Source organism: Spermophilus citellus, assembly GCF_964194105.1.
Source record: "Spermophilus citellus genome assembly, chromosome: 2".
In the NCBI taxonomy this organism is placed as follows: Eukaryota; Metazoa; Chordata; class Mammalia; order Rodentia; family Sciuridae; genus Spermophilus; species Spermophilus citellus.
Window position 1 is genome coordinate 148,387,033 of NC_138183.1, and position 19,149 is coordinate 148,406,181.

Below are 19,149 nucleotides of genomic sequence, written 5' to 3' on the forward strand. Positions count from 1 at the left end.
ACCTGTTTCCCAATCATTATAATTTTGACTGCAGGTTTTGGTCTCTGGTTCCAGGGCAACAGTTTGCCCCTGATGTCTGACTTGGACACATGCTCTTTATTCCTACTGCTTCCTGTCCTGCTCTGCTAATACCTTGGGTGGTTTAAAGCCTTGGACCTTTGTGGGACATTCCCAGGTAAACTGTGTTGCATGAGTAGTCTTAGCCTCCATTTGCCTGAACCATCTTAGAAATGAATGAACCAAAAGCAAAAAAAACAAAACAGCTTAAGGGAGAAAAGATTTCTCTGTTTCTTAACAGTTAATTGAGGTAGAATTGATACGAAAGTAACTGTCTATATTTAATGAATGTAATTTGATCTGTATGGACATAGCCATGTACTAATACCACTATCACCATAATCATGGTAATGATCATATCTATCACCTTGCCAAATATCCTGTGTCACTTTGTATTTTTTTGTTGGTTTGTTCTTGTTTTTTTTTTTTGTTGTTGTTGTTGTTGCTGTTATTGTTGTTGTTTGTGGTAAAAATACTTATGAGGTTTAACATCCTTTAATTTGGAAATACAAAATACCATAATTTTAGCTATAGATACCATACTCTGTTGAACATCTTTAGGTCTTGCTCATCTAACATAACTGATGATTATTAATTATTGAATAACTAGTCCCCGTTTCACCCACCTCTGAGTCTCTGGTTACCATTATTATACCTCTGCTTCCATAAGTTTTACTGTTATGAATACCTGATATAAGTGAAATCACTCAATATTTGTTCTTTTGTAACTGACATTTCATTTGGCATAGCATCCACTAGGTTCATACATGTTGTATCAATTGGACAGAATCCTTTGGGAAAAAAATGGCTTTGAATTCTAATAAAAGAAAGCGGTGATGATTCAGAACCACCAAAAAACTGCTCAAGTATACCCAAAATTTGTGATTCATTAGGTTTTTACTAAGTTGATATTGTAACATAATGACACTTCTCAATATCCTGATTTTTTTAAACTGATAAATCTTATTAATTTTATGGACATGACACAGTTATGTAGGTGAAATTATATCCCATCTATGTATGATATATCAAAGTCCATAAATGCATTCAACTGCCATGTATAACTAATTGAAACAAATTTAATGATATTCTCCAAATCTAACCATTTACTGGCAAATACCATAATTTCACTCTTCTTTAAAGCCGAGTAATATATGAGACCAATGTATCATACTTAGGGGAACTCAGAGGATATATGAATACTACACTTAAAGTGAGAAATCTTTGGTTACTATTCCATAGGACTTTTAATATACTCTTGAGAAAAGGATTTTATCAATTAACTTGCATGGCACTACACAAAAACACTGTGAAGTTTAAAATAAATAGTAATCAAAATTCATATGGTATTAATGATTTCAGAAGATACTGTTGGGATTTTTACTTTTAGTAAAGCAAATTTAGCTTTTGTGAGAAGCAAAAGTTTCATTGTGACATTCAGACTGAAGAACCATGTAATGTACAATGTCTGTCCTTCAGAATGTTGCATTCAAAAGAGGGCAGGGTGGCTGCAGACTAGACACATAGATGACTATGAGAGTTGGGCTTGTCACACAGGGACACAGATATTGCAGTGCTAGCCCAGAATAGCATCAAGGAAGTCTTTTTAAGCATCATCTGAATGTGGAAATGTATTGTGAATCTGAACAATAATTAAAGTTGAGAAGCCTAACAGTTTTTCATTTTCAAAACATCCAGAAAAAAGCCCCTAAAAATACCGATCATTCCAAAGGGTTTATTAAAAAGTAACAGAGTACCCAAAACAAGGGTAGTGATAGATATAAGATAATTGCATCTGGTGAACTGTGCTTAATTTGGAAGTAACAGAGTACCCAAAACAAGGGTAGTGATAGATATAAGATAATTGCATCTGGTGAACTGTGCTTAATTTGGGGTACTCTATTTTACGATGGTGTTTAATAAATTATAATTACCAAGAAATACTCAAGATTAAAATCAAGATAATTACACCTAGGATCCATATGATTAGTAACAAAAATTAGGATCAGACTATAACAAATAAATGGGAGGAAGAGCTACAATCAATGAGATACACTTTGTCTTAACATCCAAATCCCTCCAGCCACTGAACATACCTGGAAGCAGTATGAGATGGATTGTGTAAATGATAATTCTCTGCTTTCTGATATGACACAGAAAAGATGAATAATCTGTAAGAAACCACTGGAATATAGTGAGGAATCTCAACTTCGTGAAGGAGCTTCAACCTGAGATGGAGAGTTTCTAGGACACTTGGAATTGAAGTACTCACTGTTTCTCTGTTTGGAAATGTGGGTCTGAGTCTCATGTCAGTTTAAGACCAAGTGCCTCTGAGGGCAATAGCTCTTGGTGATATTGATGGAAGTAGTTCAAAACTGACTCCTTGTGCTCATTCACTTAGGGGATCATGATGCAGATCTGTTCCTGAGTAGTTGATTGCTTATTGTAAATCAAATCCTATGATTTTCTCTTGTAGTTTCTTCATAATACTACCTAAGACACTCACCAAAATGATGTCATTTTTATCTAGAGATTTGAGACACATGAGGTATCATAACAATATATAGGTGGAAGCTCCCTCAAGATTTACTTTCACCAGGGATGAGCTGTTGGGATGTAAGAGCAATTACAATTTCCTTTTTTGTTATTTTGTATGAAACTCTCACTAACTCCCTTGTGTGTAATAGTCTCTCTGGGTTGAAGAAATAGCAATGATTGCATTAAGCTCAATAAATTAAAGCCTCCTAGATATGGCTCTAGGAGATCTTGAAAACAAATTCTTATGTGAACACAATATCTGAAATATTTAAAATTATGATATCAATCCTCTTCCGCTTACTTGAGGCTTGGAGAAATAGCTAATTAGTTGTAATTATTAATGAATGTTGTTCTTTATAGGTCTGTGTTGTTCTTTATGGGTCTTATTAATTTTATGGGCACGACACAGTTATGTAGGTGAAAATAGAGACCAATGTGTCATACTTAGGTGAACTCAAGAGAACATATGAAGACTACATTTAAAGTGAGAAATCTTTGGCACTTTATGGAATATCTCAATGAAGGGGTTAAAAATGAAAGGTACTGACCTAAGCAATTTAGGAAATAAGTAGAAATAACAAGATTAGAGACAAGTGAATTTCATAATTACTGCGCTATAGTTGACAATAAAGTTTATTTTAGCCATCAATAAAGGTTGTTATATGTTAGATTCCCCAAAAATTTTATGTGGGGGATGATGCAGAAATGTCAGATGTGGAATGTCTAGACTATGAGGAGCTGTACCCAATTCACTGGATGAGTTCATTTGATGGATTAATAATTTGAAAGGACTAATGCACAGGGCAGTGATGATAGGCAGGTGGAATGTGGTGGAGGAAGTATATCACTGGAGGCATGACTGTTCCTGGCTGCCATGAACCTGTTAGGTAGGAGTTCAGGGACACCATGATGTGATGGCCAAAGGAAGTGTGCAAGAAAAATGCCAGCTAGAGTGCAAGGCAGAGACATGAATCATGTCCCTATTTACTGTAAGTCCCGTTAACATGGCATCTCCCAACCCCGAGGACTTCTTGCTCATGGCAACTTCTGTCATAAGTTCAGTATTCGAATGTAACCATGGGGGTAATGTGAGCAATATTCTAGTCAGGTATCATAAGGTAACCAAAGGGAGCAAATGGGGCAAGGTCTTCAATCAGGTCCAACAGGGAGAAGAACACCTCACAGCTCAGGATATAGGACAAGAATTCCCAGACATCTGGGCTCTGAGCCTCTTTCCTCGCTCAGCCCACTCTGTTCTACCTTACAGAGTGCTATTTTCACCTTTATCTTCAATAAATTTGTGCTTTGCCTGTTACTTTTACTCGTCTCTCTCTATTTTGAACCCCAACTGAACACTGCATGGATAACCAACTTAACAGGTTTCCTCCACTAAGTCCTTATACCGTAATGTTTTTGCCTCACCTTGGGCCCAGAGCTACGGAGTCTGATGATGAAAGGCTAAATTTCTAAAACCTTTTCCTCCACTAGGTGTTCTCTCTGGGTATTTTGTTTTTGGTCACAGTGACAAAGCTGAGTAATGCAAAGGGGTTTCCCATAAAGGTATGATTTGACATTTCCGAAAGAAGTATAAGACTATACTAGGAATGTACAAATAAATCATTCAGGTGATAATGGTAAGCAGGTTACATGAAATGGAAGGTTACTGTTGAGCATTGGGGAATTTGTATGAACATGTTTCCTAAAGTTTGAAATTTAAGTTATTCTTTCATTCTATTTTATTTCATACTTTTCCACTTACAAAAATCATATAATTACTCAGTAAAATACTTTGTAACAAACAACTAAAATGAGACTTGAGTTGAAGTGATATAGGACATTGTAAATCATGGCCCATGCCTTTAGGGAGGTCACAGAGAAATAGCTCAGGAAAGAGTGAATGTTGAAAGTCACTGTGCAAATGAGCCAGAATGTAAATGATAGTCCATGTGAGCATTCAACATGTACTTTAGAAATCAGAGAAGGGAATGAGGAGGAGACTAATATCAACTACAAATAGAAATGGAACTTCTACACGAGTGGAGAAGAAGGATTGACTGAGACAGGGAAAGGAGTCATGAGTATACTTAGGATAGTGAGACAATTCTAAAGAGAATGAAATATTTTCCTTGAGTAAGAGATTACATTAGGCAGTAGGCCTTTGATGTGGATGAAATTATATCATACTTTGAAATTCATATGGATTGGTTTAGACATGAAATTTATTGTCTTTTCTTCTTTCCACCTTTATTGAATGTAATCAGCTTACAAAAAGAAAAAAAAGAAATAAAACCCCAAATATTTGCTGTGTATATGCAATTTTATAAAGTTTGGATACATTCATGCAGAGATGTTTCCATCACAACTCTCAAGGTAATAAACATATCCATCTCCTCCAAAAGAGTCCTTGAATCCCTTTACTTGTTTTGCTGCATGTGTGTGTACTCACAGGTGTACATGAGGTGTGTGGTAAGATCACTTAACTTGAGGTCTTCCCCCACATTGTGAAGGGCTCCATGCTGTGTTCTTAACAGCAGGCAGATATCTAGAACTTATTCATCTTGTATAACTATAATTTTGCACTCATTGAATAATTCCCATTTCCCTTCTGCTTCTGGGAATGACTGTTCGACTCTCTGTTTCTATAAGACTGACTACTTTAGATACTTCTTTTTGAATGGAATGATTCATTTTTTTTTTCTTTTTGTGACAGACTTATTTCCATTAGCATAGTGCCTTCCCGGTTTACTCATGTTGTTGTAAATGGTAGTAGAATTTCCTTTTTTAAAGCTGAATACTATTCTAATATATGTATGTACCAAAGATTTTTTATCCACTCAATTATTGGATGGCTTCCCTATCTTGGCTGTGGAGAATAATGCAGCAATGAACACAGGACTGCAGGTCTCCCTTTGAGATGCTGATTTCAATTCCTCTGGATATGTGTGTAGCAGTGATATTGCTGCAGCATATGGTTACTTACATTCATTATCAGAAAAAACAGTAAATTCTCAGTGTGTGTCACACAGAGAGCGAGGAGTTGTGAGAGCAGCAAACATGGGTTAGATGTAAGTCTGTTCATCAAGGTCATTCTCTCCAAGAGGAAGAAGAAGGTCTGTGGTTTCCCTAGGAGTTTCCAGACCTGTCTCTACTGTTTCCTGTTTGGTGCTTTAGTTTATTTTCTACTAACACTTACCTCTATTTTTGGATGATTTAATTAATCAGTATTGAGTCTCTAAAGTCAATGTCTTCATAGAACCATGGCAAGAATGTATGCATATAACTAAATATTTATACTTTGTATTTTCAATATATCAATATCAACAATTGGTGCTGGAAAGCAGGGATGAATTGAGTTAGACAGAAACATGTTTTTAAATGACTAAATCTGTGTGGGGACTTGTTGACGTGTATACTAAGCTACTATTGCAGGTTTTAGATTCAAAGACCCACTTCTTCCAATGGTATTTCACTTTGAGTGAGAAGACACATGAAGCAGTAGCTCTTTAAGTGATTTCAGGTAAATCTATGGTCTGTGTTGCTACATTTAAAAAACAACAAACAACAACATAAAGACGTAGTAATCTCTATTGTTTTCAATATTCCCCCCCACCCCCCACCCCTGTTGTGTTTAAGATTTTAGAAAATTTGTTGCTGAAAGTTCAGTCTTTGTCCCAGATGTCAATCCAATATTGAGGACATGGTTTTGAGAAAAAAGGAAAAAAAAAAAAAAGATCTTGCTTTGCTAGCAAAGGAGAAACACAGGGGACTCCACTCCCAAAGGCTGTGATTCTGCCCATCAGGAGGAGCAGGGGGGATTGTAAAGAAACTCTATAAGGGTTGCATTCCAGGTGTGCTCTGGTAAGAGGTTCCAGGGAGCCCTGATGGCCTCTAAAGATTCACTTGTTAATTTGGGAGATTTTCACTTCCCAGATCCTCAGCAGGCATCTCCTTCCCAGAGTGGGTATATCAAGGACAATTAACAAGGGGAAGAAAACACTGTCTCCCTATTCTTGTTAGGGAGGGGGAAGGGGAGAAGAGAGAGAAAAAATGTTCTTTTCACAATAAGCCTGAGAGCAAAGAGGGCTATATTCAGAAGATAAAGCCGACTGCTGTAACATATTGGAAGAATAAGAAATTGAATTATATATTAAGGACAGTAATAAACAGGCCTAGTGACTAACAATATAAAGCCACTTTTTGGAAAGCTTGAAAAGTTTATAGGGGTGATTTAGTTTCATCTTTGTCTAGAGATGTAATGCCAGATTTGTGGGACCCCCATAGACCTCCAGGAGCCCAATCCGATGCAATCACACAAGAGTCTATTGCAAGCTCGAGCCTGGACTCACAACTGTTTCCAAAGCAGTGACTCCAGAGGAGTGAGTCCTGGCCCTTAGTTCAGTGAGGATTTATAGGTTTTTTGGAGATACTCTATGTGTCACAACATCACACATCCCACATACTGTGGAAAAATCAAACAACAACTCTTAACATTGATTTGTACATTCACTGGCGGGAACAAGTTGGGTAAGGGTGATTGGTTAGTTCAAGTGGTGGATACATTTGAATTGATTGGTTTAGGCTGCTAGGGGTTGCAAGAGTATATAAGCTAAACTGCAGGGTTGCCTAATCATGTTACCAATCATGAAACTACTGGGAGGGTCACCTGGCATTTCAGATATTTTTTTCTGTCTCTTGCTGATTGGTGGTTGCTAGGGGGTTGCTATGGGTCCTCACCTAGTGTAACTGAGTCAGGGACCCTTGGCGATGCAGATCTCTCCTGTTAAACAACTCAGCAGGGTGGCTATGTGCCTGGGAGCCCCTCTGTGGGTTTTTCCAAGGACAAGGGTCACACCCCCTCCCTGTGGACAGTCCTTGAGGTAGAAGCTGGTTTCTCAAAAATGGAGTCACATCAGTTTTTCAGAGACAGCAGGCTGGCTGGTGGCATCTTGTTTTGGGGCTTCTAAGGCTTTTCCTTACATTATTTAAATGGGGAGCTTTATATCAACCCATCTCCAAGATTGTAGCCACATCTAGTCTCAGCTCTATTATTTCCTTGGGATCAAAATGCTCTATTTCATGAGATTCCCCAACTCATCTTGAAGGCCTATTGCTAGAAGCAAACTGTAATACTAAGTCCTGAACTCTCAGGTGAGCAGGAACTGTGAAATTGATTATTATGTTGTGTTGTCTCTCTTGGATTCTTAGAGAATGCTGAGTGACTTCATCATTAATAAAAAATAATTTTGAGTTTTTACTAATAACAAACCCCTTAAAATTTAATTATCTCAGGGCATATGTTCAAGCCAGGAACAGAGTATTTACTTTAATTCTAAATTAGTCTCTGCATCTATAATTATTTACTTTAATTCTAAATTACTCTCTGCATCTATGTAGTAATGTTGTCTTTATTTTCACTCCTTTTCTGTTCTTGGGCTAAAAGCAAGTTCATTTGTAATCATCTGATTTCTACAATCAGAATATAAACCCAGCACATCCATTGAGTGATACCAGATTCACTCTCTGTAGCTCTTGACCATTTGCTTCCTTGCTGTGGATGGAAAGGGAGACTCAGTCACTCTCTGTCATTCCCTGTTTTTTGTTTGTTTGTTTGTTTTGTTTTGTTTTTAATTATACATGAACAGAGTATCTTTATTTTGCATATTTATTATTATGTGGTGCTGAGGATGGAACCCAGGGTCTCACAACAAGGTCTCACACGTGCGAGGTGAGTACTCTACTGCAGAGCCACTACCCCAGGCCTGTTCCCTGTTTTAATTGGGTGGTCACTAGCTGGAGTAGACAAGAGTTTGTCTTCCATATCAACTTTAGACCACAGGCTGCCCTCTACCTACTGAGGAAGCGTGTAAAAAAATAGGCCCATTTTTAAAAGGAAAAAGTTCTATTATGAGACAATATACATAGTCATGCACCACATAGTAACATTTTAGCCAACAATGGACCACATGCTACTATGCTGGGTTCCATAAGATTATGACATCTGGTGATGTCATAGCCATCTCAGTTTGTCCAATACATTCTATGATGCTCACACAAAGAGGCTATCAACTAATGCCCCTTCTCATAAAGTACCCATCATTAAGCAATGCAGGACTGTGCCTTCAGACTCTTTGGTTCTGCTTCTACCAAAGGCTGTGCTCAAGTATAGGCTGTTCAGTTATCTATTTCCTCCCATTTATAAGGAGCTTTTGCATTTAAGTAAACACTTTTTCAAGTACTATAGGATTTCAGTGAATTCCTGTGAGGATATTGTGTGATGTATGATTTCTGTTTCATAAATTAAGAAGATAAATGAAGTTCAGTGAAATTTGTTTTCTCTACAACTGGGCTTGGATTTATAATCTGTGGCAAGTATTTTATTAAAAACTCTACTTTTAAAAATAAATATAGGTCTATTCACCCTGCCTATTTTTTCTTGAATAAATTTTCATTATTTATGAAAATTGATCTTCTTTTGTAAACATTATCACAAGTCTAGGCCTGCCTTCTGTGAGGTTGTAACAGTGGTCCCTTCACCTTCTGAATGCAGCCTCATTGCTCTAAGGCTTATTTATTTATTTATTTGTTTGTTTGTTTATTTATTTATTTATAATGTTTTTGGTTTTTTGCTGGCTTCTTCCCTCTCGTTCCTAACAAGATTAAGAAGACAATGGTAACAGTTCTTCTCCTTGTTATTTGCTCTTGAACACAGGCACTCCAGGAAGGAGATGTCTGCTGAAGATTTGGGAAGTAAAAATCTCACAAATTAACAAGTGAATCCTTAGAGGCCACCAGGGCTCCCTGGGACCTTCTACCAGAGCACACCTGGAATGCAACCTTTGAAGAGTTTTTTTACAATCCCCTTGTTTATCCGGATGGGTAGAATCACAGCCTTTGGGACAGGAGTCCCCTGTGTTTCTCCTTTGCTAGCAAAGCAATAAACCTTCATTTTCCTTTTTCTCAAAACCATGTCCTTGTTATTAAATTGGCATTGATTGGCATTAGGACAGGGATCAAGCTTTCGATTACAGGGTAATACTCCTTAAGATCAAATTAGTTTTGGAAGCAACTGCACAGATTTTTGGATTGGTCCTGTGTGTGGACCAACTTGTGCATTGGGAACTTGGAAAGTTGACCCCCCCCCCTAGTTCTGTTATGTAAATATTTCCTACACTGCTTATGAATAAGTCCATGCATATGCAGCATGGATGCAAGCCCAGAGGCTCATATAGAAATGTTATGAGGCTGATTCTTTAGACTCTGTAAATTACTAGGCAACTACACTTTTATTTATTAGTCATAATTTAATGAAACTCAAGGGAAGGGAAAAAGAAAAGAATCACTCCAGATATAAAAACACTGCATGATGTCACTTCTGTGTCAATTCTAAAAAAATGTCAAATACATAGAAACAGGGTAGAGAGGAACTTATCAGAATGGGGAAATGGAGAGATGTAGATCAAAGCTACAAAGTTGTAGTTACCTAGGGTGACTGAAAGTAAAGATCTATTGTGCAGCAATATGACCATGGTTAGTAATATTGTATTATACACAGGAAACTTGCAAAGAGAACAATTTCAGGTCCTTTCATCTTACACACAAATGCAAAGTAAGTTCAAACACACACATACACACACACATATGGTGTGTATTGTATGTTAATTTGCTTGACTTTAACAGTCATTTTCATGTTGTATACTTCAAATATATACAATTAAAAATTCATGGTGTAGATAATAAAATATTTTTAAACAAAAAGGATAAAGATTTTCTGAAAATTCACCATAACCAATACAGTGTGGAATGAACATAATATCAAAGAAATAAAAGAGAAAGTCCAATATAAACTATTTATAATTTTTAATATTTTAGAATATAGACATTATGTCTTCATCTTCTTGTTTAAGGTGTGTGTAATTTATCTTCACTCAATTATGGTGTCCCTTTAGTATATGTGGAGTTACATGTATAAAAATCAGAAACACAGCCTCTGCTGACAAGTAGCTTGAGTCCAATACAATTTAATTCATAATGTTATGGCATTTTACTATATAAAATTAGAATACAAAAGAAGCATAGTCTGCGTCTTCATATGAGAACCAGATCTGCCATTTCTTTGGGGAATTCTAACAGGTAAAAGAGAAACTAATTGCATTCTAGACTGGGGACAATATACACAAAGACACTGAAGTTTGATAGTTTTTTTTGCAAAATGACAAGTAACTTGGTGATTTTGAAGTATAATGACCGGTGGGGAAAATAAATTAGGAGATAAAATTGGGAGTGCAAATATAGCAAATTGTAAAAATTATTGTATTTTATTTAAAAGTTTATATATTACTCTAGATACAGAAGATTTTAAAGCATTGATGTAACATCATCAGATAATTTTATGTAACAGATAAAACTGGCTTTTTGAAATATTTAATTTTATCCTATAGCCTTGTTATATAATGAAAATATTTTTATCAGATTACAATAATCAACCTTATTCATTGTAATTAAAAATATGTTGGAAAAATGCTTACAACCAAACTAATTGGCTATAATTTTGCAACATTATTATGCAATATTTTAGTTGTTTTCATTTTTTTCAAATCTTTTAAAGAATATAATGGGGAATATCTTTGTGCATAAATTTTTATGAAGACATTGTCATTTCTTCCAAATTACCATGAAGTTTGTAAAATAAATGTTCTTCCCTATTCTGGCCCCTCCAAATACAAACAGGGCAATGATGCCTAAAGTCAGGGAGAATTGTGCATTTCATATGTTAAGATTGGAGAACTTTCTCTATCCTCCTAGGAGAAGAGGAGCACAGTTTGCAAAATACAGATGCTGTGCAGATTCCCAAGTGAAGCACTCTATTGTTGAGATGACTGAATTAAATAGAATCACAGATATATTATTTATATATAATAATAAAACCAGAATGAATTTATAGCAGAATAGCTGATGTTCAATTTCAAGAAGTTGCACAAAGGTTTCTTACAGAGAAAAGATTTCAGAGGAGAAAATCAATTCTTAGCTTGGAGCATCAGGGAAGGATTTTTAAAAGAAATGGTATTCAGATTATGTTCCAAAAGTAGTATTATTTGGATTTATAGATGTGAATGAAATGGATATGAAGAGCAGTAGGAGCAAGAAGACCAACACTCACAATCACCATAGGCAGGACATATATGTGAGAGAGCCATCAAATTCAGGACCTGTGAATCAGCATAATTTGTGCAATATGGCCAAACATGGCAGTATTGTAGTTCCTGTTAAATATTCTATAGATATCTGTGATGTGCATTTGATTGATAGCATTGTTTGAACCAAAGGTGTTCTTTTAATTCTATTTATGAATGTTGTCTCTTGTTGAGAGCGTTGTGTTGAAATCATCAGTTTTTACCATATTTGGGTCTGAATGGGACTTAAAGAAGTGCTTGTTTTATGTAATTAGTACACTGATATTTGTGGCGTAAGTATTTACTATCATTGTATCTTCTTGTTGAGTTTTTCCTTTAACAAATTGTAGTGGTGTTCTTTGTCTCTTCTGATTAATCTTTGCTTGAAATCTACTTTTCAGATAAAAGAATAAGCTACTTCTCTTTGTTTTCCAGCTCCATATGTGTGGAATATTTTTTTCCCATTCTTTTACCTTCAGTCAGTGGATATCTTTGTCTTCAAGATGAGTATCTTGCAAACCACACATGGTTAGAATGTTGCTTCTTAATACATTCTGCCAGTCTTTGATTTAGAGAGTTGAGACTGTTTTTATTCACAGTTTTTATGAAGAGATATTTATGATTTCCAGTCAGTTTGGTTTGTTTCATAGATTTAACTTCTTATTTTTCATTTGCTTCATTGCCTTTTGGGGAACTTCATCTGTTAGAGAGCTCTGGAGTATAGAGTTCTTGTTCATATAGTATATCTTTGTATAGTGTATCTTTACCTGTAATGCAGGTTAGCTGTCATGGATTCTTTTATCTTAGAGGTAAAAAAGTTTTACTTCTTCTTTGATGCTGAATGAAAACTTTGCTGAATATAGTAACCTTGGCTGGCAATTATTTTATTCTGGAGCTTGGCTTATCTCATTTCAAGCCCTCCTGACTTTGAGTTTGAAATAACAAGTTGTAATTGAGTATAAATTGATCTTGTGATCTTATATATTTCTCATGTAGCTTCTAATACTCTAGCCACATTCTCCATGTTAGTAATTTTGGTTATGATATACTATGCACTGAAAATTTTTTCCCACCTTTTCTATTTGGTGTTCTCTGTGCTTTCTTGCATGTGGCTATCTAACTCATATCTACCATTTGGAAAATTATCAGCTATTATTTCACTGAAAGGCTTCTCAATGCCATTAGGATGTATTTCTATGTCCTCTTTTATCACGATGACTCTGAAGTCAAACTTAATGTTGTCTTGAGTTCTTGTATATTCTGATCATAATCTTTTTCTTTTTTCTCTTTACTGTCTGCTGAATATTCCAGCTACAATACCCTAGGCCTGTTTTTCTTTTCCACATAATCTAGTCTATTGGTGATCATTTCAATTGAATTCTTTATTCGATTTATGTCTTTCATTTCCAGATGTTCTGATTGGTTTATTTTCAGAGTTTCTGTCTTTATTGAGTAGTTTTTCCATCTCCTTTATTTGTCTTAATTTCTGAATTATTTTTTATTTTAGGTCTTTAATCATTTTTTCAGAGAGAGAGAACGAGAGAGAGAGAGAATTTTTTAATATTTATATTTCAGTTTTAGGTGAACACAACATCTTTATTTTATGTGGTGCTGAGGGTCGAACCTAGCGCCCCATGCATGCCAGGCAAGTGTGTTACAGCGTGAGCCACATCCCCAACCCTCTTTAATCATTTTAATTATCAATTTCTTAAAGTTTTTCTCTGAAATTTCTTCTATTTCCACATCTTTGTTTTCCTTTGTTGAGGACTGTAACTTTGGGGAGGAGTCTTGCTGCCTGATATCTCTAATGCCTCTCAGTTTTTCACTGAAGAACTGCTAATTTAATTCACTCTTGTAGAGTTGCTGTAACACTGGCTGTTCTTGAGCCATTATTTTGCAATCTTTCTCTGATACTGTTGTAGGAGTAGATGTCCAAGTGTATGAACGGATGTCCTCTAGGCACTTCTACTTGGGGCCTAGTCATTGGTTTGGAATTTTTGCCTAACATATTCTCCGTGCTAAAGAATTGTTGAAGCTTGAGTGTGGTTAGTTTGTGTGTGGAAGTAGGTTCTCTGTCACTTTGTTGAATTGTGTGTATAGCTCAGCCACATAGTATCTACTCTGTAGATTTGTAGAACACAATTGCTTCCCAAACACTCTCAGGAGAAAAGGAAACATACATCAGCAACAATAATAGTAATCAACATATAGTTTTAGAATACATGTCTGCTACGAACTATGGCCTGTACACAATTAGTTACCACAGAAAGAGAAATAGTGATGTTGGTTGACCCAAGAATTTGGGGGTAATTTTCTGGGTTTTTTTAACTGTTCATATTTTTATTTGTGTTTATTTTTAAAGAATCTTGAATTATTTATAAATTTTTCAAATTTCTTTTCATTAACTTCTTAATGAAATCACATAATATCATTAGATTTGGGAATTTGAACCCATGGCCTCATGCATGCCAGGCAAGCACTTTACCACTGAGCACATCCTCAGCCCCTAGATATTTTTGAATATTTAGAGATTTTATATTTTTAGTCTTGATGTTGTCTTCTCTATTTTTTTCCGTGACCTAGAAATTAATCAATTTTAATCATCATTAAAAAATCCTTTTGGGGGTTTATCATCCTCTGTTATATACTTTTTTATTTTGTTAGTATCTCTCCTATCTTTACCATCTTTTTTCTTTAAAGTTTTTAAAGTATTTATTAGTTGTCCTTTTTCTACCCAAATGAGATGGATGCTTAGTTTGCTGAATTTTAGTCTAAGTTTTGTTCCTTACATGTTTTTTAGAGCCATAAATTTAAGCATATCTATTCCTGATTTCTAAATTTGGACTAAGAACTTTTAATTGGCATGCATCTATCTACCTAACAATATTTATTATGATTATTTTCTTCTTTAGGCTTGTGCTGTTCACAAGTGCATTTATTGCATAATGTTTTGGTATTTTTTTTCTTTAGTTTTCAATAATATTATATGAAAAGTTACAGATGTTCCTGGGGTCCTCTTAATGATGTCCTCCCTCTGAGAGGTTTTACTCTGCTTATGATGGGTCACTAAACTAGGACCAGACATTCTTGATCCAATTAAGATCTAATAAACTTCAAACATGGTAATCTTCCTCTACCTCTCAGTGTAGTCCACCAGGGATCTACCCAAAGCCTCAGATGCACTTGACAGCCTCATTTGCTGTTTTTCCTTTTACTTCTGTGAAGGAGCCCAGGTTTCATTCTTTCTTTGTGTACCTGACACTTCAAAGGGTAAATGGACACAAGATGTCAAGCTCAATGTTTCTGGATTCTCTCTTCTGTCTGGTCTTTTCACAGCATCTTGGTGTCTTTAGAGAGAGTTGATTCAATTGCCTCACAGTTTTTTTTTAATATTTAAAAAATTGTGTATAGCTTCCATGGTTCTCTATTAGATTGAAACAATTCACTCTAGCATTTCTGTGAGCAGAACTCATATAAGGTGTTTTATTTGAAGTCATATATTTAAGTTCTATATAGTAACAATATACTAAAGTTATAAATTCAATGCTAGTTCCTCTCCTTGGAGATGTTTGGAACAAGTAAAGTTTCCTTACCTGAAAATGGGGTCACTAATGTTTTTTTCTGTGTAGGTTTTTTGAGTTAAAAGAATGAATTTAAGCAAAGCACCAGAAATTATATTTAACACAACATAAGTACTACATAAAGTTTTGCTATTATTGTAATTATTATTTTATAATCATCTTCATGAAACTCTTTAGTGAGTTCTAGGCAGATACTTAGCCATTAATAAAAGCATTTAATTTGGGGTTTATACATGTACCCTTATAAAAATATTCACATACACATATTATTGCATAGGCTGAACTTTAAGATCATGTTGGAAATTTAAAAGTGGTGGTATCAGATGCTGGAAGTCTGTGGTCTTTAGGGAGAATGACCACAATTAGGCTGTTGGTCTTTATTCTCCCGAGTTAAAAGCATGAATAATGATATTGATGTCACTAGTCTTAAGGATGATAACTTATACTAACCCAAATCTAATGAGCTTGATACACTAAATTACATTGTATTAATTTACAGTGAAAATCATTTCTTAACTGTCTTCTAAAATTGCTTATACTAATATTACAAGGTATTCTGTGCTTAGAGTCAGTTCTATTTTGGAAAGCAAATTGTGGTTAAGAATCTATTTGGTACACAAGGAATAGGTTGAGATGACGACTTCCCAGTTAGAAGAACAGGAGGCACACTTCCATGCCCTAAGAATGGGCTTGCCATTTAACAAGTATCAACTGATATAGACATAATGATAAAATAAAATGAAATATTACATTATGTAGATAACTAGATGTCATTATCATCATTATCATCATCATCACCCAGAGTTGGTGTTGGTTCTACCTCATTCATGCTAGGCAAGCACTTTATCAATGATCTACATCCCTAGACCAGGACCTTATTATTACAATGAAGAAAAGAGAACCCACAACAAACTGACAAGCTCCAAATAGGAATGGCCAAGAGGCACTCAGTTCCCACTCATGGACATTGACTCCTACAGGGGAAAAAAAAAAAAAAAGAATAAGCACAAAGTCTGTGAACACCACACCTATGAGGACTCGCAATCTTAATCACTCTAAAACACTTTGGAAAGAAAGAACTGTGCCCTAAAAGACTTACACATAAGAGCCGGAAAAAATATTTCCCAGCATATGCATAAAACACAACACAGAAGTAAAATAAAAATTAAAAAAAATTTTAACATGATGATATCTCCCAAATTTCATAATTTACTAGCAACTGGCTCCAAAATATTAAGAGGATGAAATACTAGAGAGAATTAAAAAGAGGTCTGGGGTGGTTCCTCAGGGGTAGAGTGCTTGCCTAGCATGTTGAGGCACTGTGTTTGATTTTCAGCACTACATATAAATAAATAAAATAAAATCCCATTGACAACTAAAAATATATTTTAAAAAATAATTTAAAAGAATGATATAAAAAATTATTAGTAAATTCTGAGAGAAAACACACACACAAAAAAAAAACAAAACAAAACAAAACCTGAGTGAATTAAGGAAGAAAGTACAGGATACAAAGGAGAAATTCAATGAATTAATAGAGACATTAAAACGAAGTAAACAGAAATCTTGGAAATGGAAAACACAAATAAAATGATCATTTGAAAATCTTGCTAACAGAGTATACCATAATGAATACAGGATCTCAGAGCTGAAAGACAGAGTGGCTGGTCTTGAACATTCAGACAGAATTAAAAAAAACAATAAGTAACAATGACCAGAATGTGAATGAATTAGAGGACCCAGGGACTTCATTTATTCCTTCTAAAAAATTATCAGCAGCAGCCCACATGTGCCAAACAACAATGTTCTAGAGAAGAGGAGTTAACCATGATGTTTTCCTCAAAAGAGAATGTGGGGTAGTAGGTGGAGCAAGGCATTAATCAAATCATCGCACATAAACTCTAATTACTTAGTGTGGTCAGTTCTAGGAAGAAAGGTCTGTAGATGGAGAAACTGTAGCAGAAGGGCCCTGTGTCCTAGCTCACTGGTCTCCTTCTCCTGTCAGCAATGGTGCATACACACAGCATCTGCATGGCTAGGTTTTCTCAGAGAACCCTTTGTCCTAGCTGAGATCTGAAGAGGACATTAGCCTGCAGGGAGGGGAAGAATACTCTAAGGGGGTGGGTGGGGGGGCAGTGGCCTGCACAAAGACTGTGCAGGAAAGCATGGGTTTATTTGAAGAATTTGAGGAAAGACTTCTGGGTAAGGTTAAATTTGAGAGACAAAAAGCAAAGATTTCTCAGGGCCTCCTTGGACACTTTAAAGTTATATCTCTGCAGGAAGAGTTGCAGAAAAATCTGGTATTTTTAAAGCAGCATTGTGTTTCAGATTATCCAAGGAGAATATTTAGCTACAGTGTAGAGAATGGTTTGGAGAAGCAATAGCATACCATAGACACAAATGAACTACAGAATTTTGAGATTCTGAGTAGGTCTGAGAAATACTACTGGCATCGTGAATGGATTAAGGCTTTGCTTTACACTAATCAGAATAAACCTTCAAATTTGCTTTTTAAGTTTCTATGTCTGAAAGGACCCTGAAAACCAGGTTTCAATTCTCATTATCTGTCTGAGCCCCTTGCATCCCCTCTGGGTATACCTAGAGGGTGATAATCAACAAAGGATAACAACAAGTGACAATGAGAACAACAGAACACCACTCTGTGGAATTAGAACAGTGCAAATCCATTGCAAATGAATTTAGATAAAATGTAGAAACAATAAAATAAGTACTTCACCATTAAGGTTACCAATGCCTCTCTGTTTCTTTCCACTGAGAAATTACTGTGAAATTTTTTCCACTTCAACTTCTTAGCTCAGTTAATCAGCCTCACTTGATCCCAGCCTGAATTATTCTTGCTTATCTTTTAAAAATAGCTTTAAAATAAAAGTCACAAACTCATTGCCAAATGCTCAGAGCAACAGAGAAAACATAATGCAAGTTATGAAGGTCCTCACAAATAGGATTATACATTTTAACATTTAGGTGGACATTGTCTCCATCATTCACTTATACACAGGCAATTTATATGGAGATTAAAATAATTGCAAGTATTCACAACACTTTTACAGCTTCCACTCACTATAAATATTTATGGCCTTTGCCTATTTTTCTATCAAGTAATTTGTTTTTGTCATTGGTATTGGTGTTGGCGAGAATGTCATGTAGTGATGTGCGTATGTGTGCCTGAGTGGTTTTTTTTTTAATTTTTAAAATATTTATTAATGCATTATAGTTATAAATAATACTGGTGTTTGCTTTTGCACATTCATAAATGCATCTAACACATTTTGCTTCATTTAAATCCCCCATACTTTCTCTTCCCCTGTGATCCCCACACCCCCTGCTCACTTTCTTCTGCTCTATTGGTCCTCTTTCTATTTTTTTTAGATTGGTGAACTATAGTTTTATATATAAAATTCTAATGCATTGTGATATATTCATATATGCACATACATGACATAATTTGGTCAACTTCAATTCCCAGTTCTTCCTCTTTCCCTCTTTCCCTCCTCCCTCGCTCTTGGTTCCTTGCTTCTCCTCTAATGATTTCTCTTGCCTGAGTGTTTTAAATACAATCCTGGGTTAGATGCTTTTATCACAGGAAAGCAGGGAGCTGAACTCCAAACCTTGATTCTTGTGTTCCTATGAAAGAAAATTTAAAGTCAAGACACCAAAAGCCATGCCAGAAAACTTCATTATAAATGAAAGTAAAAGGAAAGTGAGGATTAAGAAAAAAGCACTGTCGAGAGAGAGAGAGAGAGAGAGAGAGAGAGAGAGAGAGAGAGAGAGGGCCATCTCTG